General features: G+C 50.0%; 10 non-coding genes across 10 annotated transcripts; all 10 read left to right on the top strand.

Moving 5' to 3' along the window:
• The first annotated feature begins 574 nt into the window (after positions 1–574).
• On the top strand, positions 575–658 carry Trnal-uaa. Its single transcript has one exon. It is a non-coding gene; the product is annotated as a tRNA-Leu (tRNA).
• Positions 659–2,437: 1,779 nt separating this feature from the next.
• Trnal-uaa lies at positions 2,438–2,521 on the top strand. The gene has a single exon. It is a non-coding gene; the product is annotated as a tRNA-Leu (tRNA).
• A 1,779-nt stretch (positions 2,522–4,300) lies between these two features.
• Positions 4,301–4,384, top strand: Trnal-uaa. The gene has a single exon. It is a non-coding gene; the product is annotated as a tRNA-Leu (tRNA).
• Positions 4,385–6,163: 1,779 nt separating this feature from the next.
• Trnal-uaa lies at positions 6,164–6,247 on the top strand. Its single transcript has one exon. It is a non-coding gene; the product is annotated as a tRNA-Leu (tRNA).
• A 1,779-nt stretch (positions 6,248–8,026) lies between these two features.
• Trnal-uaa lies at positions 8,027–8,110 on the top strand. Its single transcript has one exon. It is a non-coding gene; the product is annotated as a tRNA-Leu (tRNA).
• Positions 8,111–9,889: 1,779 nt separating this feature from the next.
• Positions 9,890–9,973, top strand: Trnal-uaa. Its single transcript has one exon. It is a non-coding gene; the product is annotated as a tRNA-Leu (tRNA).
• A 1,779-nt stretch (positions 9,974–11,752) lies between these two features.
• On the top strand, positions 11,753–11,836 carry Trnal-uaa. Its single transcript has one exon. It is a non-coding gene; the product is annotated as a tRNA-Leu (tRNA).
• A 1,779-nt stretch (positions 11,837–13,615) lies between these two features.
• Positions 13,616–13,699, top strand: Trnal-uaa. Its single transcript has one exon. It is a non-coding gene; the product is annotated as a tRNA-Leu (tRNA).
• A 1,779-nt stretch (positions 13,700–15,478) lies between these two features.
• Positions 15,479–15,562, top strand: Trnal-uaa. Its single transcript has one exon. It is a non-coding gene; the product is annotated as a tRNA-Leu (tRNA).
• Positions 15,563–17,341: 1,779 nt separating this feature from the next.
• Trnal-uaa lies at positions 17,342–17,425 on the top strand. The gene has a single exon. It is a non-coding gene; the product is annotated as a tRNA-Leu (tRNA).
• The last annotated feature ends 9,387 nt before the right edge of the window (positions 17,426–26,812 follow it).

Here is a 26,812-nt window from a genome sequence, read left to right as displayed (position 1 = left end):
ATCTGAACCCGTTTTCCTGGTGCTGCTAGGGCCATATACTGAAACTGAGCGCAGAACTAACTTTTACTGAAGAATCTGCCCTTTAATGCACATCAGGGCGAACACGAAATTTCTAATATGAAGTACTCACTGACGATCCAAAGACGCTTCAGTATGTACGCGTCGGTACCACCGGGGCAGTGCCTAAGTATTGTAAAGTGAAGGTCGACAGTTTGAGCCTCACAGGAAGTATTTCATTGGCTTCCCACGAGTGCGTTATGCACAGCGTGGCTGTTGCTAGGAAACGGCCTTATTTGCCGTTGGCTAATATCTAGTTTTCTTTGCATCAATGTGAAAATGTTCCTATTACTAAATACAGTTTTGCTAGTTACAGTTCAAACTAGAAACGACGGAAGAAAGCGGTCCAACGCGCCACATTCGTTCCCGAAGGGGAGGGTGCATTTCCTACGCCACGTCTGACATAGCGTCTTAAATTTTCTAAAACTGACATAATTCCATCCTACCGAAAAAAGAAACAGATTTCGCAGTGAGGTTCTTGCTAGAGATGGAAGGCTCTGGAGCTCTTGCCTCGCACGTCACATTGGCCGAGCGGTCTAAGGCGCCAGTTTTAAGCTCTGGTTCCCGTAAGGGAGCGTGGGTTCGAACCCCACATCTGACAATGCATTTTAAACATTCTGAAACTAACATACTCCCGTGATCTTACAGAACAAGTAAATTATGCAGAAACACGCGAAGCAGATTTTACTAGAGACGACAGTGACAGCCCGAGCGGTCGAAAAGAAATAGCGGAACATACTTTTCCCGCGTCGAGGTTTAGCTCTTCTTACGGACGTTTCCGTTGTTGTTGTGCTGTGGCTCTGGGTTCCAAGCGACAGCGAGAAAACCTCAACAGCAACGCATACGTGTTTAAAGGAATCGTAAGGCCTTAATAAAGATAGATGAAACGGTGGCTCAGGTGCTGGAGATGTGAAGCGGCCGTATTGTGTGGGTAGTAAGCTCACTAAGTTAGTGTGTCATGCTAACAACGGGAAGGCTATGGGTTAGATCCCACCAAGGGCTATCCCATATTGCTTCCCTAAAAGGCAGCGCGAGAGACTGCCAGGCAAATCCCAAGTGATCTGTACAAGGACTAAGATGTCCGCACGTCTGGAAACGTTCTCGCCGACTTGTGTGCCACGCTGACGACACGGGTTCTCGTCCGATCACCGAAGTTAAGCAGCGTTTTTGCGTGCTTAGTACACGGCTCGGTGGCTAACTAGGAAGTCTGCGTGCTGTTGGATTCTTTAATTTTGCCTTTTCCCTTAGTTTTCGGTGTTGCTGCGCGGTAATGATACGGTTCAGCACGCTGACCCCTCTCTTGCCTCTCGGGACCCAAATTCGCGAACCTGCGGCCACAGTCAAATGAAAGGGTCCGTTGCGCGTTTGTCGAGTTGGTCTCTCCCAGTCGTTTCTAGCGCCTGTCCTCTACATATACGCCCATTTGCAAGCGTCAGCTTTCGCGTCAGCCGAGCAAAGTCGGGACAAGTCGACACATGGGGACACACGATGCTGTGAATCGCAATCCGCACTAGCCTACGCGGAGCTGGACGAGGGGCGAAGGAAAACCATTCGTAACACGACAGTTCGGAAATTCGACGATCGCGAGCGTTGGAAACACTCTCCTGAGTAAAGAAGACAACTTGCGTGCGGTGTCCGGGCTTCGAACCCGGATCAGCTACTTGGGAAGCAACCATGCTGACCGACACACCACCACCGCCTTCTGCTACGCGCTGCTTGCTCCGTGATGCGTCGCCTTCCCTCCTGGCGCCAGAGGCCGAAGGCAATCTCGCTGTAGGCGCTCAACGCCGAGTGGAAGGCGAGCACATCTGAACCCGTTTTCCTGGTGCTGCTAGGGCCATATACTGAAACTGAGCGCAGAACTAACTTTTACTGAAGAATCTGCCCTTTAATGCACATCAGGGCGAACACGAAATTTCTAATATGAAGTACTCACTGACGATCCAAAGACGCTTCAGTATGTACGCGTCGGTACCACCGGGGCAGTGCCTAAGTATTGTAAAGTGAAGGTCGACAGTTTGAGCCTCACAGGAAGTATTTCATTGGCTTCCCACGAGTGCGTTATGCACAGCGTGGCTGTTGCTAGGAAACGGCCTTATTTGCCGTTGGCTAATATCTAGTTTTCTTTGCATCAATGTGAAAATGTTCCTATTACTAAATACAGTTTTGCTAGTTACAGTTCAAACTAGAAACGACGGAAGAAAGCGGTCCAACGCGCCACATTCGTTCCCGAAGGGGAGGGTGCATTTCCTACGCCACGTCTGACATAGCGTCTTAAATTTTCTAAAACTGACATAATTCCATCCTACCGAAAAAAGAAACAGATTTCGCAGTGAGGTTCTTGCTAGAGATGGAAGGCTCTGGAGCTCTTGCCTCGCACGTCACATTGGCCGAGCGGTCTAAGGCGCCAGTTTTAAGCTCTGGTTCCCGTAAGGGAGCGTGGGTTCGAACCCCACATCTGACAATGCATTTTAAACATTCTGAAACTAACATACTCCCGTGATCTTACAGAACAAGTAAATTATGCAGAAACACGCGAAGCAGATTTTACTAGAGACGACAGTGACAGCCCGAGCGGTCGAAAAGAAATAGCGGAACATACTTTTCCCGCGTCGAGGTTTAGCTCTTCTTACGGACGTTTCCGTTGTTGTTGTGCTGTGGCTCTGGGTTCCAAGCGACAGCGAGAAAACCTCAACAGCAACGCATACGTGTTTAAAGGAATCGTAAGGCCTTAATAAAGATAGATGAAACGGTGGCTCAGGTGCTGGAGATGTGAAGCGGCCGTATTGTGTGGGTAGTAAGCTCACTAAGTTAGTGTGTCATGCTAACAACGGGAAGGCTATGGGTTAGATCCCACCAAGGGCTATCCCATATTGCTTCCCTAAAAGGCAGCGCGAGAGACTGCCAGGCAAATCCCAAGTGATCTGTACAAGGACTAAGATGTCCGCACGTCTGGAAACGTTCTCGCCGACTTGTGTGCCACGCTGACGACACGGGTTCTCGTCCGATCACCGAAGTTAAGCAGCGTTTTTGCGTGCTTAGTACACGGCTCGGTGGCTAACTAGGAAGTCTGCGTGCTGTTGGATTCTTTAATTTTGCCTTTTCCCTTAGTTTTCGGTGTTGCTGCGCGGTAATGATACGGTTCAGCACGCTGACCCCTCTCTTGCCTCTCGGGACCCAAATTCGCGAACCTGCGGCCACAGTCAAATGAAAGGGTCCGTTGCGCGTTTGTCGAGTTGGTCTCTCCCAGTCGTTTCTAGCGCCTGTCCTCTACATATACGCCCATTTGCAAGCGTCAGCTTTCGCGTCAGCCGAGCAAAGTCGGGACAAGTCGACACATGGGGACACACGATGCTGTGAATCGCAATCCGCACTAGCCTACGCGGAGCTGGACGAGGGGCGAAGGAAAACCATTCGTAACACGACAGTTCGGAAATTCGACGATCGCGAGCGTTGGAAACACTCTCCTGAGTAAAGAAGACAACTTGCGTGCGGTGTCCGGGCTTCGAACCCGGATCAGCTACTTGGGAAGCAACCATGCTGACCGACACACCACCACCGCCTTCTGCTACGCGCTGCTTGCTCCGTGATGTGTCGCCTTCCCTCCTGGCGCCAGAGGCCGAAGGCAATCTCGCTGTAGGCGCTCAACGCCGAGTGGAAGGCGAGCACATCTGAACCCGTTTTCCTGGTGCTGCTAGGGCCATATACTGAAACTGAGCGCAGAACTAACTTTTACTGAAGAATCTGCCCTTTAATGCACATCAGGGCGAACACGAAATTTCTAATATGAAGTACTCACTGACGATCCAAAGACGCTTCAGTATGTACGCGTCGGTACCACCGGGGCAGTGCCTAAGTATTGTAAAGTGAAGGTCGACAGTTTGAGCCTCACAGGAAGTATTTCATTGGCTTCCCACGAGTGCGTTATGCACAGCGTGGCTGTTGCTAGGAAACGGCCTTATTTGCCGTTGGCTAATATCTAGTTTTCTTTGCATCAATGTGAAAATGTTCCTATTACTAAATACAGTTTTGCTAGTTACAGTTCAAACTAGAAACGACGGAAGAAAGCGGTCCAACGCGCCACATTCGTTCCCGAAGGGGAGGGTGCATTTCCTACGCCACGTCTGACATAGCGTCTTAAATTTTCTAAAACTGACATAATTCCATCCTACCGAAAAAAGAAACAGATTTCGCAGTGAGGTTCTTGCTAGAGATGGAAGGCTCTGGAGCTCTTGCCTCGCACGTCAGATTGGCCGAGCGGTCTAAGGCGCCAGTTTTAAGCTCTGGTTCCCGTAAGGGAGCGTGGGTTCGAACCCCACATCTGACAATGCATTTTAAACATTCTGAAACTAACATACTCCCGTGATCTTACAGAACAAGTAAATTATGCAGAAACACGCGAAGCAGATTTTACTAGAGACGACAGTGACAGCCCGAGCGGTCGAAAAGAAATAGCGGAACATACTTTTCCCGCGTCGAGGTTTAGCTCTTCTTACGGACGTTTCCGTTGTTGTTGTGCTGTGGCTCTGGGTTCCAAGCGACAGCGAGAAAACCTCAACAGCAACGCATACGTGTTTAAAGGAATCGTAAGGCCTTAATAAAGATAGATGAAACGGTGGCTCAGGTGCTGGAGATGTGAAGCGGCCGTATTGTGTGGGTAGTAAGCTCACTAAGTTAGTGTGTCATGCTAACAACGGGAAGGCTATGGGTTAGATCCCACCAAGGGCTATCCCATATTGCTTCCCTAAAAGGCAGCGCGAGAGACTGCCAGGCAAATCCCAAGTGATCTGTACAAGGACTAAGATGTCCGCACGTCTGGAAACGTTCTCGCCGACTTGTGTGCCACGCTGACGACACGGGTTCTCGTCCGATCACCGAAGTTAAGCAGCGTTTTTGCGTGCTTAGTACACGGCTCGGTGGCTAACTAGGAAGTCTGCGTGCTGTTGGATTCTTTAATTTTGCCTTTTCCCTTAGTTTTCGGTGTTGCTGCGCGGTAATGATACGGTTCAGCACGCTGACCCCTCTCTTGCCTCTCGGGACCCAAATTCGCGAACCTGCGGCCACAGTCAAATGAAAGGGTCCGTTGCGCGTTTGTCGAGTTGGTCTCTCCCAGTCGTTTCTAGCGCCTGTCCTCTACATATACGCCCATTTGCAAGCGTCAGCTTTCGCGTCAGCCGAGCAAAGTCGGGACAAGTCGACACATGGGGACACACGATGCTGTGAATCGCAATCCGCACTAGCCTACGCGGAGCTGGACGAGGGGCGAAGGAAAACCATTCGTAACACGACAGTTCGGAAATTCGACGATCGCGAGCGTTGGAAACACTCTCCTGAGTAAAGAAGACAACTTGCGTGCGGTGTCCGGGCTTCGAACCCGGATCAGCTACTTGGGAAGCAACCATGCTGACCGACACACCACCACCGCCTTCTGCTACGCGCTGCTTGCTCCGTGATGTGTCGCCTTCCCTCCTGGCGCCAGAGGCCGAAGGCAATCTCGCTGTAGGCGCTCAACGCCGAGTGGAAGGCGAGCACATCTGAACCCGTTTTCCTGGTGCTGCTAGGGCCATATACTGAAACTGAGCGCAGAACTAACTTTTACTGAAGAATCTGCCCTTTAATGCACATCAGGGCGAACACGAAATTTCTAATATGAAGTACTCACTGACGATCCAAAGACGCTTCAGTATGTACGCGTCGGTACCACCGGGGCAGTGCCTAAGTATTGTAAAGTGAAGGTCGACAGTTTGAGCCTCACAGGAAGTATTTCATTGGCTTCCCACGAGTGCGTTATGCACAGCGTGGCTGTTGCTAGGAAACGGCCTTATTTGCCGTTGGCTAATATCTAGTTTTCTTTGCATCAATGTGAAAATGTTCCTATTACTAAATACAGTTTTGCTAGTTACAGTTCAAACTAGAAACGACGGAAGAAAGCGGTCCAACGCGCCACATTCGTTCCCGAAGGGGAGGGTGCATTTCCTACGCCACGTCTGACATAGCGTCTTAAATTTTCTAAAACTGACATAATTCCATCCTACCGAAAAAAGAAACAGATTTCGCAGTGAGGTTCTTGCTAGAGATGGAAGGCTCTGGAGCTCTTGCCTCGCACGTCAGATTGGCCGAGCGGTCTAAGGCGCCAGTTTTAAGCTCTGGTTCCCGTAAGGGAGCGTGGGTTCGAACCCCACATCTGACAATGCATTTTAAACATTCTGAAACTAACATACTCCCGTGATCTTACAGAACAAGTAAATTATGCAGAAACACGCGAAGCAGATTTTACTAGAGACGACAGTGACAGCCCGAGCGGTCGAAAAGAAATAGCGGAACATACTTTTCCCGCGTCGAGGTTTAGCTCTTCTTACGGACGTTTCCGTTGTTGTTGTGCTGTGGCTCTGGGTTCCAAGCGACAGCGAGAAAACCTCAACAGCAACGCATACGTGTTTAAAGGAATCGTAAGGCCTTAATAAAGATAGATGAAACGGTGGCTCAGGTGCTGGAGATGTGAAGCGGCCGTATTGTGTGGGTAGTAAGCTCACTAAGTTAGTGTGTCATGCTAACAACGGGAAGGCTATGGGTTAGATCCCACCAAGGGCTATCCCATATTGCTTCCCTAAAAGGCAGCGCGAGAGACTGCCAGGCAAATCCCAAGTGATCTGTACAAGGACTAAGATGTCCGCACGTCTGGAAACGTTCTCGCCGACTTGTGTGCCACGCTGACGACACGGGTTCTCGTCCGATCACCGAAGTTAAGCAGCGTTTTTGCGTGCTTAGTACACGGCTCGGTGGCTAACTAGGAAGTCTGCGTGCTGTTGGATTCTTTAATTTTGCCTTTTCCCTTAGTTTTCGGTGTTGCTGCGCGGTAATGATACGGTTCAGCACGCTGACCCCTCTCTTGCCTCTCGGGACCCAAATTCGCGAACCTGCGGCCACAGTCAAATGAAAGGGTCCGTTGCGCGTTTGTCGAGTTGGTCTCTCCCAGTCGTTTCTAGCGCCTGTCCTCTACATATACGCCCATTTGCAAGCGTCAGCTTTCGCGTCAGCCGAGCAAAGTCGGGACAAGTCGACACATGGGGACACACGATGCTGTGAATCGCAATCCGCACTAGCCTACGCGGAGCTGGACGAGGGGCGAAGGAAAACCATTCGTAACACGACAGTTCGGAAATTCGACGATCGCGAGCGTTGGAAACACTCTCCTGAGTAAAGAAGACAACTTGCGTGCGGTGTCCGGGCTTCGAACCCGGATCAGCTACTTGGGAAGCAACCATGCTGACCGACACACCACCACCGCCTTCTGCTACGCGCTGCTTGCTCCGTGATGTGTCGCCTTCCCTCCTGGCGCCAGAGGCCGAAGGCAATCTCGCTGTAGGCGCTCAACGCCGAGTGGAAGGCGAGCACATCTGAACCCGTTTTCCTGGTGCTGCTAGGGCCATATACTGAAACTGAGCGCAGAACTAACTTTTACTGAAGAATCTGCCCTTTAATGCACATCAGGGCGAACACGAAATTTCTAATATGAAGTACTCACTGACGATCCAAAGACGCTTCAGTATGTACGCGTCGGTACCACCGGGGCAGTGCCTAAGTATTGTAAAGTGAAGGTCGACAGTTTGAGCCTCACAGGAAGTATTTCATTGGCTTCCCACGAGTGCGTTATGCACAGCGTGGCTGTTGCTAGGAAACGGCCTTATTTGCCGTTGGCTAATATCTAGTTTTCTTTGCATCAATGTGAAAATGTTCCTATTACTAAATACAGTTTTGCTAGTTACAGTTCAAACTAGAAACGACGGAAGAAAGCGGTCCAACGCGCCACATTCGTTCCCGAAGGGGAGGGTGCATTTCCTACGCCACGTCTGACATAGCGTCTTAAATTTTCTAAAACTGACATAATTCCATCCTACCGAAAAAAGAAACAGATTTCGCAGTGAGGTTCTTGCTAGAGATGGAAGGCTCTGGAGCTCTTGCCTCGCACGTCACATTGGCCGAGCGGTCTAAGGCGCCAGTTTTAAGCTCTGGTTCCCGTAAGGGAGCGTGGGTTCGAACCCCACATCTGACAATGCATTTTAAACATTCTGAAACTAACATACTCCCGTGATCTTACAGAACAAGTAAATTATGCAGAAACACGCGAAGCAGATTTTACTAGAGACGACAGTGACAGCCCGAGCGGTCGAAAAGAAATAGCGGAACATACTTTTCCCGCGTCGAGGTTTAGCTCTTCTTACGGACGTTTCCGTTGTTGTTGTGCTGTGGCTCTGGGTTCCAAGCGACAGCGAGAAAACCTCAACAGCAACGCATACGTGTTTAAAGGAATCGTAAGGCCTTAATAAAGATAGATGAAACGGTGGCTCAGGTGCTGGAGATGTGAAGCGGCCGTATTGTGTGGGTAGTAAGCTCACTAAGTTAGTGTGTCATGCTAACAACGGGAAGGCTATGGGTTAGATCCCACCAAGGGCTATCCCATATTGCTTCCCTAAAAGGCAGCGCGAGAGACTGCCAGGCAAATCCCAAGTGATCTGTACAAGGACTAAGATGTCCGCACGTCTGGAAACGTTCTCGCCGACTTGTGTGCCACGCTGACGACACGGGTTCTCGTCCGATCACCGAAGTTAAGCAGCGTTTTTGCGTGCTTAGTACACGGCTCGGTGGCTAACTAGGAAGTCTGCGTGCTGTTGGATTCTTTAATTTTGCCTTTTCCCTTAGTTTTCGGTGTTGCTGCGCGGTAATGATACGGTTCAGCACGCTGACCCCTCTCTTGCCTCTCGGGACCCAAATTCGCGAACCTGCGGCCACAGTCAAATGAAAGGGTCCGTTGCGCGTTTGTCGAGTTGGTCTCTCCCAGTCGTTTCTAGCGCCTGTCCTCTACATATACGCCCATTTGCAAGCGTCAGCTTTCGCGTCAGCCGAGCAAAGTCGGGACAAGTCGACACATGGGGACACACGATGCTGTGAATCGCAATCCGCACTAGCCTACGCGGAGCTGGACGAGGGGCGAAGGAAAACCATTCGTAACACGACAGTTCGGAAATTCGACGATCGCGAGCGTTGGAAACACTCTCCTGAGTAAAGAAGACAACTTGCGTGCGGTGTCCGGGCTTCGAACCCGGATCAGCTACTTGGGAAGCAACCATGCTGACCGACACACCACCACCGCCTTCTGCTACGCGCTGCTTGCTCCGTGATGTGTCGCCTTCCCTCCTGGCGCCAGAGGCCGAAGGCAATCTCGCTGTAGGCGCTCAACGCCGAGTGGAAGGCGAGCACATCTGAACCCGTTTTCCTGGTGCTGCTAGGGCCATATACTGAAACTGAGCGCAGAACTAACTTTTACTGAAGAATCTGCCCTTTAATGCACATCAGGGCGAACACGAAATTTCTAATATGAAGTACTCACTGACGATCCAAAGACGCTTCAGTATGTACGCGTCGGTACCACCGGGGCAGTGCCTAAGTATTGTAAAGTGAAGGTCGACAGTTTGAGCCTCACAGGAAGTATTTCATTGGCTTCCCACGAGTGCGTTATGCACAGCGTGGCTGTTGCTAGGAAACGGCCTTATTTGCCGTTGGCTAATATCTAGTTTTCTTTGCATCAATGTGAAAATGTTCCTATTACTAAATACAGTTTTGCTAGTTACAGTTCAAACTAGAAACGACGGAAGAAAGCGGTCCAACGCGCCACATTCGTTCCCGAAGGGGAGGGTGCATTTCCTACGCCACGTCTGACATAGCGTCTTAAATTTTCTAAAACTGACATAATTCCATCCTACCGAAAAAAGAAACAGATTTCGCAGTGAGGTTCTTGCTAGAGATGGAAGGCTCTGGAGCTCTTGCCTCGCACGTCAGATTGGCCGAGCGGTCTAAGGCGCCAGTTTTAAGCTCTGGTTCCCGTAAGGGAGCGTGGGTTCGAACCCCACATCTGACAATGCATTTTAAACATTCTGAAACTAACATACTCCCGTGATCTTACAGAACAAGTAAATTATGCAGAAACACGCGAAGCAGATTTTACTAGAGACGACAGTGACAGCCCGAGCGGTCGAAAAGAAATAGCGGAACATACTTTTCCCGCGTCGAGGTTTAGCTCTTCTTACGGACGTTTCCGTTGTTGTTGTGCTGTGGCTCTGGGTTCCAAGCGACAGCGAGAAAACCTCAACAGCAACGCATACGTGTTTAAAGGAATCGTAAGGCCTTAATAAAGATAGATGAAACGGTGGCTCAGGTGCTGGAGATGTGAAGCGGCCGTATTGTGTGGGTAGTAAGCTCACTAAGTTAGTGTGTCATGCTAACAACGGGAAGGCTATGGGTTAGATCCCACCAAGGGCTATCCCATATTGCTTCCCTAAAAGGCAGCGCGAGAGACTGCCAGGCAAATCCCAAGTGATCTGTACAAGGACTAAGATGTCCGCACGTCTGGAAACGTTCTCGCCGACTTGTGTGCCACGCTGACGACACGGGTTCTCGTCCGATCACCGAAGTTAAGCAGCGTTTTTGCGTGCTTAGTACACGGCTCGGTGGCTAACTAGGAAGTCTGCGTGCTGTTGGATTCTTTAATTTTGCCTTTTCCCTTAGTTTTCGGTGTTGCTGCGCGGTAATGATACGGTTCAGCACGCTGACCCCTCTCTTGCCTCTCGGGACCCAAATTCGCGAACCTGCGGCCACAGTCAAATGAAAGGGTCCGTTGCGCGTTTGTCGAGTTGGTCTCTCCCAGTCGTTTCTAGCGCCTGTCCTCTACATATACGCCCATTTGCAAGCGTCAGCTTTCGCGTCAGCCGAGCAAAGTCGGGACAAGTCGACACATGGGGACACACGATGCTGTGAATCGCAATCCGCACTAGCCTACGCGGAGCTGGACGAGGGGCGAAGGAAAACCATTCGTAACACGACAGTTCGGAAATTCGACGATCGCGAGCGTTGGAAACACTCTCCTGAGTAAAGAAGACAACTTGCGTGCGGTGTCCGGGCTTCGAACCCGGATCAGCTACTTGGGAAGCAACCATGCTGACCGACACACCACCACCGCCTTCTGCTACGCGCTGCTTGCTCCGTGATGTGTCGCCTTCCCTCCTGGCGCCAGAGGCCGAAGGCAATCTCGCTGTAGGCGCTCAACGCCGAGTGGAAGGCGAGCACATCTGAACCCGTTTTCCTGGTGCTGCTAGGGCCATATACTGAAACTGAGCGCAGAACTAACTTTTACTGAAGAATCTGCCCTTTAATGCACATCAGGGCGAACACGAAATTTCTAATATGAAGTACTCACTGACGATCCAAAGACGCTTCAGTATGTACGCGTCGGTACCACCGGGGCAGTGCCTAAGTATTGTAAAGTGAAGGTCGACAGTTTGAGCCTCACAGGAAGTATTTCATTGGCTTCCCACGAGTGCGTTATGCACAGCGTGGCTGTTGCTAGGAAACGGCCTTATTTGCCGTTGGCTAATATCTAGTTTTCTTTGCATCAATGTGAAAATGTTCCTATTACTAAATACAGTTTTGCTAGTTACAGTTCAAACTAGAAACGACGGAAGAAAGCGGTCCAACGCGCCACATTCGTTCCCGAAGGGGAGGGTGCATTTCCTACGCCACGTCTGACATAGCGTCTTAAATTTTCTAAAACTGACATAATTCCATCCTACCGAAAAAAGAAACAGATTTCGCAGTGAGGTTCTTGCTAGAGATGGAAGGCTCTGGAGCTCTTGCCTCGCACGTCACATTGGCCGAGCGGTCTAAGGCGCCAGTTTTAAGCTCTGGTTCCCGTAAGGGAGCGTGGGTTCGAACCCCACATCTGACAATGCATTTTAAACATTCTGAAACTAACATACTCCCGTGATCTTACAGAACAAGTAAATTATGCAGAAACACGCGAAGCAGATTTTACTAGAGACGACAGTGACAGCCCGAGCGGTCGAAAAGAAATAGCGGAACATACTTTTCCCGCGTCGAGGTTTAGCTCTTCTTACGGACGTTTCCGTTGTTGTTGTGCTGTGGCTCTGGGTTCCAAGCGACAGCGAGAAAACCTCAACAGCAACGCATACGTGTTTAAAGGAATCGTAAGGCCTTAATAAAGATAGATGAAACGGTGGCTCAGGTGCTGGAGATGTGAAGCGGCCGTATTGTGTGGGTAGTAAGCTCACTAAGTTAGTGTGTCATGCTAACAACGGGAAGGCTATGGGTTAGATCCCACCAAGGGCTATCCCATATTGCTTCCCTAAAAGGCAGCGCGAGAGACTGCCAGGCAAATCCCAAGTGATCTGTACAAGGACTAAGATGTCCGCACGTCTGGAAACGTTCTCGCCGACTTGTGTGCCACGCTGACGACACGGGTTCTCGTCCGATCACCGAAGTTAAGCAGCGTTTTTGCGTGCTTAGTACACGGCTCGGTGGCTAACTAGGAAGTCTGCGTGCTGTTGGATTCTTTAATTTTGCCTTTTCCCTTAGTTTTCGGTGTTGCTGCGCGGTAATGATACGGTTCAGCACGCTGACCCCTCTCTTGCCTCTCGGGACCCAAATTCGCGAACCTGCGGCCACAGTCAAATGAAAGGGTCCGTTGCGCGTTTGTCGAGTTGGTCTCTCCCAGTCGTTTCTAGCGCCTGTCCTCTACATATACGCCCATTTGCAAGCGTCAGCTTTCGCGTCAGCCGAGCAAAGTCGGGACAAGTCGACACATGGGGACACACGATGCTGTGAATCGCAATCCGCACTAGCCTACGCGGAGCTGGACGAGGGGCGAAGGAAAACCATTCGTAACACGACAGTTCGGAAATTCGACGATCGCGAGCGTTGGAAACACTCTCCTGAGTAAAGAAGACAACTTGCGTGCGGTGTCCGGGCTTCGAACCCGGATCAGCTACTTGGGAAGCAACCATGCTGACCGACACACCACCACCGCCTTCTGCTACGCGCTGCTTGCTCCGTGATGTGTCGCCTTCCCTCCTGGCGCCAGAGGCCGAAGGCAATCTCGCTGTAGGCGCTCAACGCCGAGTGGAAGGCGAGCACATCTGAACCCGTTTTCCTGGTGCTGCTAGGGCCATATACTGAAACTGAGCGCAGAACTAACTTTTACTGAAGAATCTGCCCTTTAATGCACATCAGGGCGAACACGAAATTTCTAATATGAAGTACTCACTGACGATCCAAAGACGCTTCAGTATGTACGCGTCGGTACCACCGGGGCAGTGCCTAAGTATTGTAAAGTGAAGGTCGACAGTTTGAGCCTCACAGGAAGTATTTCATTGGCTTCCCACGAGTGCGTTATGCACAGCGTGGCTGTTGCTAGGAAACGGCCTTATTTGCCGTTGGCTAATATCTAGTTTTCTTTGCATCAATGTGAAAATGTTCCTATTACTAAATACAGTTTTGCTAGTTACAGTTCAAACTAGAAACGACGGAAGAAAGCGGTCCAACGCGCCACATTCGTTCCCGAAGGGGAGGGTGCATTTCCTACGCCACGTCTGACATAGCGTCTTAAATTTTCTAAAACTGACATAATTCCATCCTACCGAAAAAAGAAACAGATTTCGCAGTGAGGTTCTTGCTAGAGATGGAAGGCTCTGGAGCTCTTGCCTCGCACGTCAGATTGGCCGAGCGGTCTAAGGCGCCAGTTTTAAGCTCTGGTTCCCGTAAGGGAGCGTGGGTTCGAACCCCACATCTGACAATGCATTTTAAACATTCTGAAACTAACATACTCCCGTGATCTTACAGAACAAGTAAATTATGCAGAAACACGCGAAGCAGATTTTACTAGAGACGACAGTGACAGCCCGAGCGGTCGAAAAGAAATAGCGGAACATACTTTTCCCGCGTCGAGGTTTAGCTCTTCTTACGGACGTTTCCGTTGTTGTTGTGCTGTGGCTCTGGGTTCCAAGCGACAGCGAGAAAACCTCAACAGCAACGCATACGTGTTTAAAGGAATCGTAAGGCCTTAATAAAGATAGATGAAACGGTGGCTCAGGTGCTGGAGATGTGAAGCGGCCGTATTGTGTGGGTAGTAAGCTCACTAAGTTAGTGTGTCATGCTAACAACGGGAAGGCTATGGGTTAGATCCCACCAAGGGCTATCCCATATTGCTTCCCTAAAAGGCAGCGCGAGAGACTGCCAGGCAAATCCCAAGTGATCTGTACAAGGACTAAGATGTCCGCACGTCTGGAAACGTTCTCGCCGACTTGTGTGCCACGCTGACGACACGGGTTCTCGTCCGATCACCGAAGTTAAGCAGCGTTTTTGCGTGCTTAGTACACGGCTCGGTGGCTAACTAGGAAGTCTGCGTGCTGTTGGATTCTTTAATTTTGCCTTTTCCCTTAGTTTTCGGTGTTGCTGCGCGGTAATGATACGGTTCAGCACGCTGACCCCTCTCTTGCCTCTCGGGACCCAAATTCGCGAACCTGCGGCCACAGTCAAATGAAAGGGTCCGTTGCGCGTTTGTCGAGTTGGTCTCTCCCAGTCGTTTCTAGCGCCTGTCCTCTACATATACGCCCATTTGCAAGCGTCAGCTTTCGCGTCAGCCGAGCAAAGTCGGGACAAGTCGACACATGGGGACACACGATGCTGTGAATCGCAATCCGCACTAGCCTACGCGGAGCTGGACGAGGGGCGAAGGAAAACCATTCGTAACACGACAGTTCGGAAATTCGACGATCGCGAGCGTTGGAAACACTCTCCTGAGTAAAGAAGACAACTTGCGTGCGGTGTCCGGGCTTCGAACCCGGATCAGCTACTTGGGAAGCAACCATGCTGACCGACACACCACCACCGCCTTCTGCTACGCGCTGCTTGCTCCGTGATGTGTCGCCTTCCCTCCTGGCGCCAGAGGCCGAAGGCAATCTCGCTGTAGGCGCTCAACGCCGAGTGGAAGGCGAGCACATCTGAACCCGTTTTCCTGGTGCTGCTAGGGCCATATACTGAAACTGAGCGCAGAACTAACTTTTACTGAAGAATCTGCCCTTTAATGCACATCAGGGCGAACACGAAATTTCTAATATGAAGTACTCACTGACGATCCAAAGACGCTTCAGTATGTACGCGTCGGTACCACCGGGGCAGTGCCTAAGTATTGTAAAGTGAAGGTCGACAGTTTGAGCCTCACAGGAAGTATTTCATTGGCTTCCCACGAGTGCGTTATGCACAGCGTGGCTGTTGCTAGGAAACGGCCTTATTTGCCGTTGGCTAATATCTAGTTTTCTTTGCATCAATGTGAAAATGTTCCTATTACTAAATACAGTTTTGCTAGTTACAGTTCAAACTAGAAACGACGGAAGAAAGCGGTCCAACGCGCCACATTCGTTCCCGAAGGGGAGGGTGCATTTCCTACGCCACGTCTGACATAGCGTCTTAAATTTTCTAAAACTGACATAATTCCATCCTACCGAAAAAAGAAACAGATTTCGCAGTGAGGTTCTTGCTAGAGATGGAAGGCTCTGGAGCTCTTGCCTCGCACGTCACATTGGCCGAGCGGTCTAAGGCGCCAGTTTTAAGCTCTGGTTCCCGTAAGGGAGCGTGGGTTCGAACCCCACATCTGACAATGCATTTTAAACATTCTGAAACTAACATACTCCCGTGATCTTACAGAACAAGTAAATTATGCAGAAACACGCGAAGCAGATTTTACTAGAGACGACAGTGACAGCCCGAGCGGTCGAAAAGAAATAGCGGAACATACTTTTCCCGCGTCGAGGTTTAGCTCTTCTTACGGACGTTTCCGTTGTTGTTGTGCTGTGGCTCTGGGTTCCAAGCGACAGCGAGAAAACCTCAACAGCAACGCATACGTGTTTAAAGGAATCGTAAGGCCTTAATAAAGATAGATGAAACGGTGGCTCAGGTGCTGGAGATGTGAAGCGGCCGTATTGTGTGGGTAGTAAGCTCACTAAGTTAGTGTGTCATGCTAACAACGGGAAGGCTATGGGTTAGATCCCACCAAGGGCTATCCCATATTGCTTCCCTAAAAGGCAGCGCGAGAGACTGCCAGGCAAATCCCAAGTGATCTGTACAAGGACTAAGATGTCCGCACGTCTGGAAACGTTCTCGCCGACTTGTGTGCCACGCTGACGACACGGGTTCTCGTCCGATCACCGAAGTTAAGCAGCGTTTTTGCGTGCTTAGTACACGGCTCGGTGGCTAACTAGGAAGTCTGCGTGCTGTTGGATTCTTTAATTTTGCCTTTTCCCTTAGTTTTCGGTGTTGCTGCGCGGTAATGATACGGTTCAGCACGCTGACCCCTCTCTTGCCTCTCGGGACCCAAATTCGCGAACCTGCGGCCACAGTCAAATGAAAGGGTCCGTTGCGCGTTTGTCGAGTTGGTCTCTCCCAGTCGTTTCTAGCGCCTGTCCTCTACATATACGCCCATTTGCAAGCGTCAGCTTTCGCGTCAGCCGAGCAAAGTCGGGACAAGTCGACACATGGGGACACACGATGCTGTGAATCGCAATCCGCACTAGCCTACGCGGAGCTGGACGAGGGGCGAAGGAAAACCATTCGTAACACGACAGTTCGGAAATTCGACGATCGCGAGCGTTGGAAACACTCTCCTGAGTAAAGAAGACAACTTGCGTGCGGTGTCCGGGCTTCGAACCCGGATCAGCTACTTGGGAAGCAACCATGCTGACCGACACACCACCACCGCCTTCTGCTACGCGCTGCTTGCTCCGTGATGTGTCGCCTTCCCTCCTGGCGCCAGAGGCCGAAGGCAATCTCGCTGTAGGCGCTCAACGCCGAGTGGAAGGCGAGCACATCTGAACCCGTTTTCCTGGTGCTGCTAGGGCCATATACTGAAACTGAGCGCAGAACTAACTTTTACTGAAGAATCTGCCCTTTAATGCACATCAGGGCGAACACGAAATTTCTAATATGAAGTACTCACTGACGATCCAAAGACGCTTCAGTATGTACGCGTCGGTACCACCGGGGCAGTGCCTAAGTATTGTAAAGTGAAGGTCGACAGTTTGAGCCTCACAGGAAGTATTTCATTGGCTTCCCACGAGTGCGTTATGCACAGCGTGGCTGTTGCTAGGAAACGGCCTTATTTGCCGTTGGCTAATATCTAGTTTTCTTTGCATCAATGTGAAAATGTTCCTATTACTAAATACAGTTTTGCTAGTTACAGTTCAAACTAGAAACGACGGAAGAAAGCGGTCCAACGCGCCACATTCGTTCCCGAAGGGGAGGGTGCATTTCCTACGCCACGTCTGACATAGCGTCTTAAATTTTCTAAAACTGACATAATTCCATCCTACCGAAAAAAGAAACAGATTTCGCAGTGAGGTTCTTGCTAGAGATGGAAGGCTCTGGAGCTCTTGCCTCGCACGTCAGATTGGCCGAGCGGTCTAAGGCGCCAGTTTTAAGCTCTGGTTCCCGTAAGGGAGCGTGGGTTCGAACCCCACATCTGACAATGCATTTTAAACATTCTGAAACTAACATACTCCCGTGATCTTACAGAACAAGTAAATTATGCAGAAACACGCGAAGCAGATTTTACTAGAGACGACAGTGACAGCCCGAGCGGTCGAAAAGAAATAGCGGAACATACTTTTCCCGCGTCGAGGTTTAGCTCTTCTTACGGACGTTTCCGTTGTTGTTGTGCTGTGGCTCTGGGTTCCAAGCGACAGCGAGAAAACCTCAACAGCAACGCATACGTGTTTAAAGGAATCGTAAGGCCTTAATAAAGATAGATGAAACGGTGGCTCAGGTGCTGGAGATGTGAAGCGGCCGTATTGTGTGGGTAGTAAGCTCACTAAGTTAGTGTGTCATGCTAACAACGGGAAGGCTATGGGTTAGATCCCACCAAGGGCTATCCCATATTGCTTCCCTAAAAGGCAGCGCGAGAGACTGCCAGGCAAATCCCAAGTGATCTGTACAAGGACTAAGATGTCCGCACGTCTGGAAACGTTCTCGCCGACTTGTGTGCCACGCTGACGACACGGGTTCTCGTCCGATCACCGAAGTTAAGCAGCGTTTTTGCGTGCTTAGTACACGGCTCGGTGGCTAACTAGGAAGTCTGCGTGCTGTTGGATTCTTTAATTTTGCCTTTTCCCTTAGTTTTCGGTGTTGCTGCGCGGTAATGATACGGTTCAGCACGCTGACCCCTCTCTTGCCTCTCGGGACCCAAATTCGCGAACCTGCGGCCACAGTCAAATGAAAGGGTCCGTTGCGCGTTTGTCGAGTTGGTCTCTCCCAGTCGTTTCTAGCGCCTGTCCTCTACATATACGCCCATTTGCAAGCGTCAGCTTTCGCGTCAGCCGAGCAAAGTCGGGACAAGCCGACACATGGGGACACACGATGCTGTGAATCGCAATCCGCACTAGCCTACGCGGAGCTGGACGAGGGGCGAAGGAAAACCATTCGTAACACGACAGTTCGGAAATTCGACGATCGCGAGCGTTGGAAACACTCTCCTGAGTAAAGAAGACAACTTGCGTGCGGTGTCCGGGCTTCGAACCCGGATCAGCTACTTGGGAAGCAACCATGCTGACCGACGCACCACCACCGCCTTCTGCTACGCGCTGCTTGCTCCGTGATGTGTCGCCTTCCCTCCTGGCGCCAGAGGCCGAAGGCAATCTCGCTGTAGGCGCTCAACGCCGAGTGGAAGGCGAGCACATCTGAACCCGTTTTCCTGGTGCTGCTAGGGCCATATACTGAAACTGAGCGCAGAACTAACTTTTACTGAAGAATCTGCCCTTTTATGCACATCAGGGCGAACACGAAATTTCTAATATGAAGTACTCACTGACGATCCAAAGACGCTTCAGTATGTACGCGTCGGTACCACCGGGGCAGTGCCTAAGTATTGTAAAGTGAAGGTCGACAGTTTGAGCCTCACAGGAAGTATTTCATTGGCTTCCCACGAGTGCGTTATGCACAGCGTGGCTGTTGCTAGGAAACGGCTTTATTTGCCGTTGGCTAATATCTAGTTTTCTTTGCATCAATGTGAAAATGTTCCTATTACTAAATACAGTTTTGCTAGTTACAGTTCAAACTAGAAACGACGGAAGAAAGCGGTCCAACGCGCCACATTCGTTCCCGAAGGGGAGGGTGCATTTCCTACGCCACGTCTGACATAGCGTCTTAAATTTTCTAAAACTGACATAATTCCATCCTACCGAAAAAAGAAACAGATTTCGCAGTGAGGTTCTTGCTAGAGATGGAAGTCTCTGGAGCTCTTGCAGTTCCGCTTTAGACGCCGTGCAGTGTGGACGTGCCTAGTCTTCCGCTCCGCCGTAGCGTTACGTATAGTGGACTATCGTTTTTGTTTACGTGTTGTGTTGCAACTTCTGTGAGTTTGTCTCCGTCGTTGTTTCGTACCTTGTGTTACTTTCTGTCCTTATTTCAGTGTTTTTTGTGTAGCGGTTTCGACCGCATATTTTGAAAATGTCGTCCCAGGTTATTCCTCGTCAGGCTACAGTTAGTTTTGCTTTTGACAAGTCAACCCGCCATGTGCAACCTAGTTCTCTTGAGATTCATGATTGGTTGGTAGATACCTTTGGTGTTCATTCGGATCAGGTGCACACTGCTTATTTTGATACCGAACTGTATGTTTTCTTTGTTAAGTTTATGGACCCACTTCAGGTTGATAAAATTCTTTCTAAATATGGTCATCAAGTTCTCTTTCGGCATCGGGATGATACTGTAAGTACCGTGCTGCTTTCCAATGCTTCCATCACGTATACCAATGTTCGTGTTTACAACCTTCCACCGGAGGTGGATAATGTCTATCTTAAGGAGGGTCTACAGAAGTATGGTGATGTAAAGAGCATTCGCCTTGAACGCTGGTCAAGCCAACATCGCCTGCAATGTTACAGTGGTATTCGTTCAGTCGAAATGCACGTTAAGCAGAATATTCCATCTCACCTGCAGATCGGTGGATATCGTGTCCATGTAACATATAGTGGTCAGGTGGGCACCTGTTTTTTGTGCAATGAAAGTGGTCACGTGCGTACCGACTGTCCGCGGAGAGTTTTTGTTTTAAAAAATTCTCTCGAACAGCGTCGCAAGTTAACGGTCGCTGACCTCGTTGCAGGTGGTTCTGCTCTTGGTGTAGCACAGTCCAGTGGTAGTAGCGTCCCTCCACAGGTTTTGCGCACCCCTGATACAGAATTTCCTCCTTTGCGTGCTAAATCTGATGTTGTTCCGTCTGTCCCTCAGGTGGGTGTGCCACTTTTGAATAATAAGAGGCGTCGCCCACACGATGGAAATAGTACGGATGAGGATCTCCCTGAGATGCCCCAGTCCGAGCGACCGGCATCCTCCGAGCCACTGTGTACTGTAGCTGCTCCCTGCCCTCCTGAGGTAGCGGTTCCGGTGGCGGCTGCTGGCGCCCCTCCGGCCTCCGACGCAGCTTCTCTCGAGTCGGGTCGTCGGTCGGGCCTGTTGGCGCCGTCTTCCGAACCGACTTCGATGTCACAACAAGTGGAGCCGCGACAACTTCCTGCTTCGCTGCCCCATACCTCTGCCAGCGGAGCTGCTCCGCTTCCTTCCAACTCTGCGGCCTCGGACCTTCCTGCTCACGTTTCGCCTCCGTGCAGTCCATGTTTGCCGGAAGCTAGTGCAGGTGTTGACCATTCCGTTTTGTCGGATGTTTCCCCCGCGACCCCGGATCCCGCATGTGGACCGGCGCGGGTGGTGTCGGATACAGAACTTGACCCTCCTACGTCACCGGCGGCTGAAGTTTCCTTGCCCGTCAGCCGACGCAAGTTACGCGTTCAGCCGAACGTTAATGCTGTTCGTAAAAAACCGAAACGTAAGGGATCCGCGGAACGGGGTAGCAGTCCCCCTCCCTCGGATGCCTCTGTCACCCCTGCTATGGACTGTGACGCTGGTGCGTCGGTGTAGGTGATTTGTTTTCTCGCTTTTCTCTCTATGGTTCAAGCATACACCTTTCTTACCTTAAATGTTAACCGTATTGAGTCCGACGTTCGCATTGCCTCTTTGCGGCAGTTTATTTACGACGCCTGTGCGGACGTAGTGTTTTTGCAGGAAGTGTTGTTTTCTGATCTCTCTCTACCTGGATTTCAAACTGTTTTTAATGTCGCGCCGGAATATTCAACAGGAACTGCTCTTTTCTTTCGAGAGGGCATTCCTATTACTGACATTGAATTCCTTGACTCTGGCCGTGGGATTGGTTGTCGTCTTTTTGATCTCCGCCTCGTTGTTTTGTATGCCCCCTCTGGTTCGGGTCACACTGTGGCTCGATCGCGCTTTTATAAAGAAGAGCTTATTTATCTTTTGCGCCAGAGTCCTCGGAGTCTCCTGCTCGGAGGCGATTTTAATTGTGTTTTACGCCCTGCAGACCATTCCCCCAATTTTAATTATTGCCGTGATTTACATGACTTAGTTCGTACGGTGCATCTGCGTGATGTTTGGGAACACAAATATCCAACCCTGGTGAAATATACGTTTTTTACCGCGTCCTCATGCAGTAGACTCGACAGATTCTATTTATCTGATTTTTTATGTGATAAAATTCTTTCTGTCGATGTTATTCCTACTAGTTTTTCTGACCATTGTGCTTTTACTGCAACTGTAAATCTTAGTCGCCAACCTGCAAAACTTTATCGTTCCCAGTGGATGTTAAATGTTTCCCACCTTGCCGACAGTGCTATGGATGATGTTATAAGTGGCGTGTGGGAGCGATGTCTTCGCTCTGTCCCGCGATACCCCTCCTTGCTGGTTTGGTGGACTGCGTTTGCCAAGCCCAAGATTCGTCAGACTTTGATTTTCTACTGTGCTGCTAGGACGCGTGATTTTAAGAACACGTATGAATATTACTACTCTGTCCTGCGTGAACTATATGACGCGGCGGGTACCTCTCCACTGCGGATCCATGATGTTCGTCGTATTAAAGCCAAGCTCTTGAGCCTTAAACGACGACAGATGGATGGTCTGCGAGTTAAGTCGAAACCTCACTCTCTTGTTGAAGGTGAACTGACATCCTTGTACCACCTGCTACGGCATCAGACTCGTCGTCGTCGCTCCTTCATCTCTTCTCTTACGGTGGATGATGGGCGACAGCTTATTGCACAGGAGGAAATGGTTCGTGCTCTTCATCAGTATTACACTAGTCTATATTCTGCCGATGATTCTGGTGAGTCTCTTTCGGAAGATGTCTTTGGGGATCTAACTGCGACGATCGCGCCTGACGCGAACGGCGAATTTCTCCGGGAGTTCCAGGTAGATGATGTTTTCGATTTTATTGCTCGCTCTCCGTCCAGTAAATCGCCGGGTCCAGACGGCCTGCCTAAAGAATTTTATCTCCGTTTTTGGCCTCTTTTGGGTGGCATTTTTATGCAGATTTTAAATGAGATTGTCAGGGGGATGGATGTGCCTGCCGATTTTAAAGTAGGCAAAATTGTTTTAATTCCGAAGTCCTCTGGTCGTTTATCTGCTGCCAATCTTCGTCCGCTCACATTGCTGAATTTTGACTATAAGACAGCTGCTAGAGCGCTCAATAGCCGGTTGTCTTCTCTGCTTCGGGGTGTGATTGGTGCACATCAATGTTGTTTTCATGATAAATCTATTCTGACACCAGTAGCCGAATATCGGGATGTTGTCTCGGTTGCGGCGGTTACAAACGTACATTGTGCCTTTGCCTTCCTTGATTTTTATAAGGCTTATGATCACGTCAGTCATGTGTTTTTAGATCGTGTTTTAGGCACAATAGGTTTTAACGCTTCATCACGTGGTGTTCTTGGCAATTTGTATAGGGGAATAACAGCTCGGGTGTCAGTCAATGGGCAGCTGACGCCGCCCATTGCTATCCGCCGCGGAGTGCCTCAGGGTAGTCCGCTCTCTATGTCTTTATTCGTATTGTCCCTGGAATCGCTGCTTCGGACTATTGCTCTCAAGCTTCAGGGTATGTCCCTCTCTGGTGGGAAGCTCTCTGTTAAGGCATATGCGGATGATGTCGTTGTTCTCCTCCGTCAACGTGATGATATCCCGTTGTTGAAAGGGGCGGTTGATGCATACTGTCGTGTCTCTGGAGCGCGTCTCAATCAGGGTAAATGTAAGTTCCTTGATATTCGAGGATTTCGCGATGCTGACGTCCCTTGGGCCACTTTTGTCGATCGCCATACGTCCTTGGGGATTATCATTGATCGGTGTCCTCTAAAAATGGCGGCTCTCAATTGGAAATCTGTCACCGAGAAGATACAGGGGGCTCTGATGGTCCATGAGCAGCGCTCTGCTACCATTTTGCAAAAAGTCAGAATTTTAGACACCTACGTTCTATGTAAAGCTTATTATGTTGCTCAGCTGTTCCCACTTCCCATGATGGTGGCGAAAAGGTTGCGCCAATTGTCTAGCAGGTTTATATGGAAGGGCCATCTATTCAAGTTACGTTACGAGGTAATGACGAAACCGCGTCTCTCCGGAGGCTTGGGCCTCTCTGACATTACTCGCAAGGCGTCTGCTTTGTACGTCCGCCGAACGACTCTAATTGTTACGCAAGAAGTGACTTCAATTACATCCAGGCTTTTTACTGTTGTGCGTCCGGAGAGCCTTGCTCCACCTGTCGATGTCGGACGCCTAAATTTTAAGTTGAAACACATTCGGGAATTTTACATTGCGGTGAGTTACCTCGGTGACGTCTTCTTGCGGCGACCGGTGCCAACGACCAAGGGCTTGATTGCCCGCTGGGAGGGGCTGGCCGGTCCCAATCCAATAGAACTGGCGTCTCCATCTGTGTCCTGGAGGAACGTCTGGAAGAACGTTAGTCTGCCGATCCACTCTGTGGCCGTGGCGTCCACGTGGTATAGGGTAATAAATAATTTGGTTCCCACCAATGTACGACTGCACCGTGTTGGTCTTTCTGACACGGACACCTGTACTCGGTGTGGTCTCCTGGATACCCTTGAACATCGATTCACCTGCTGTGGGCACCTTGCTAATTGGCGTTGGCTCAGGAAACAACTTGCTTTTGTCACTAGGTCTGCTGAAGCCGCTTATACTATTGACATCATCGTCCGGCCCGATTCTTCCTTTTTTCCGCGGACGAAGCTCCATACCGTAATGTGGTTGATTGGCCATTTCGTACATTTTGTCAACAGTTGTCATGAAGAGGATGGACACCTAGCGTTTCGGCAGTACATGCTTACTGCTTACTGGCAGCGCTTGCGATTGCCAGGCCTCCGAGATGATTTTGCCAATATGCTTAGCCTGACATTTGAAGGAGAGGGTGTTGGCTAAGGTCACCTGTGTGAGCCATTTTCTTTTACACTGTTTCTGGATTTGCCGCCTTTATATATGTTTCTTCTCTACACCAGGACTGAAATTTTCGTGTTTTAATCTTTATTTCAGTCAGCAGTCTACATTATATAGTCACGTTTTAGGATTTTAATTTCAGTACTGTAAAAAAAAAAAAAAAAAAAAAAAGTGGCTAGGATACCTGGCTCTCACCCAGGAGGCCCGGGTTCGATTCCCGGTACCGGAAAAGCGCGTTTTTGTTGCTCCTCTTATGCGACTTGTCTCGAAAAAAAAAAAAAAAAAAAGTTGGTTAGAGCGTCGTGCTAATAACGCGAAGGTCGTGGGTTCGATCCCCCCACGGGCCACTACTCTTTTACTACTACGAAAAGGCAGCGCCGATTTCAGCTGGCGAGTGTGATGACCAAAAGATCATCACCCTGCGTGGAAGTTGATAGAGGATCCGAACCCGACTCGTCGGGAAGCGCTACAGCATTCACTCGGCAATCGCCATAATATCTTGAATACACTGGTTCTCAACCGATAAAAAAAAAAAAAAAAAAAAAAAAAGGGGTATGATTCCTGCTTCGGGTGCAGGAGGTCCCGGGTTCAAATCCCGGACGAGCCCTTGCGTTTTGTACAACGGTGCGGTAACAAATCGCATGGCGGCGGCTGTTTCGCGCATTTCCAGGCCTCCAAGTCAGCGCTAAAATCCGACAACCAGTTCTGAAACCGTTTCATGTTTCATTTGAGCCATGTGCACCCTGCTGATGGAACGTTTGAAGTTGATTTAAATGGTCACAGTAGAGATCGTAGCAAGTGTCTTGCTGAGTGCGACGAAAACGGGTTTCCGCCCGCAATCGAGCCGGGGACCTTCTGCGTGTTAGGCACGGCGCCTGGGCTCGGCGGCAGCTGCTGCTCTTTCCTTCCTTACGAGATACCGTCGATTCGCGCAGTCGTTATTGCAAAAGATGTCACCAAAGGCAATCGCTTCGTTAGCGGCACGGTGCCTGGGCTCGGCGGCAGCTCTACATGGAGGCACCAGCAGCCCAGCCAGGCCGCCGCCGGCACCGGTGCGCCACAGCCCAAGGAGTCGGCGGCCGCCCTGCAATGCCCCTGTCGTTGCATATTCCACCCGCCTCATATCCTCTCCATGTCTGACTCACTACCCCAAATGACACTGCAGTGGACGTGCTTACTACTATCGCTTTTGGAAGAACCAAGGCGCAGTATTCTAGTGTCGAACCGGTACTGCAAATTGGGATTAAGCAAAAATTTATTGTGTGGTCGAGCGACAGCTTCGGCTCGCTCTTCCTACATGATCGCTTCTTGTGCGGAATAATTCCTAGCTCGCCGATGGCTTCAGAGTTGGTCTTCTCGAAGTTTTGCTTTCGCACTGCATTCCGCAATCTTTTCGTTATGAGTTGTGTGCTTCGGTTTCCCGACTTTCTTGTGTTTAGTGCGTTTGGCTTCTCTTAACCCTTAGCCACTGCTTGCCGAAATTTCCACACTATCATCTGTCGATCTGCAGAGCTCGATGAAGGCATCGCGGCCGTTCCTGAGCTCGTGGAACGGTCGAATCTGTAGTTGTTTCCAGATCTCTCCCACACAACGGCCTCCCAGAAGCTTGGATTACAGAAGTAAAAAAAAAAAAAAAAAAAAAAAAAAAAAAAAGCTGTCTAAGGCGCCAGATTTAAGCTCTGGTTCCCGTAAGGGAGCGTGGGTTCGAACCCCACATCTGACAATGCATTTTAAACATTCTGAAACTAACATACTCCCGTGATCTTACAGAACAAGTAAATTATGCAGAAACACGCGAAGCAGATTTTACTACAGACGACAGTGACAGCCCGAGCGGTCGAAAAGAAATAGCGGAACATACTTTTCCCGCGTCGAGGTTTAGCTCTTCTTACGGACGTTTCCGTTGTTGTTGTGCTGTGGCTCTGGGTTCCAAGCGACAGCGAGAAAACCTCAACAGCAACGCATACGTGTTTAAAGGAATCGTAAGGCCTTAATAAAGATAGATGAAACGGTGGCTCAGGTGCTGGAGATGTGAAGCGGCCGTATTGTGTGGGTAGTAAGCTCACTAAGTTAGTGTGTCATGCTAACAACGGGAAGGCTATGGGTTAGATCCCACCAAGGGCTATCCCATATTGCTTCCCTAAAAGGCAGCGCGAGAGACTGCCAGGCAAATCCCAAGTGATCTGTACAAGGACTAAGATGTCCGCACGTCTGGAAACGTTCTCGCCGACTTGTGTGCCACGCTGACGACACGGGTTCTCGTCCGATCACCGAAGTTAAGCAGCGTTTTTGCGTGCTTAGTACACGGCTCGGTGGCTAACTAGGAAGTCTGCGTGCTGTTGGATTCTTTAATTTTGCCTTTTCCCTTAGTTTTCGGTGTTGCTGCGCGGTAATGATACGGTTCAGCACGCTGACCCCTCTCTTGCCTCTCGGGACCCAAATTCGCGAACCTGCGGCCACAGTCAAATGAAAGGGTCCGTTGCGCGTTTGTCGAGTTGGTCTCTCCCAGTCGTTTCTAGCGCCTGTCCTCTACATATACGCCCATTTGCAAGCGTCAGCTTTCGCGTCAGCCGAGCAAAGTCGG

This window comes from Schistocerca piceifrons, chromosome 7, assembly GCF_021461385.2.
Source record: "Schistocerca piceifrons isolate TAMUIC-IGC-003096 chromosome 7, iqSchPice1.1, whole genome shotgun sequence".
NCBI lineage: Eukaryota > Metazoa > Arthropoda > Insecta > Orthoptera > Acrididae > Schistocerca > Schistocerca piceifrons.
This window is presented reverse-complemented; position numbering and strand designations above follow the sequence as displayed.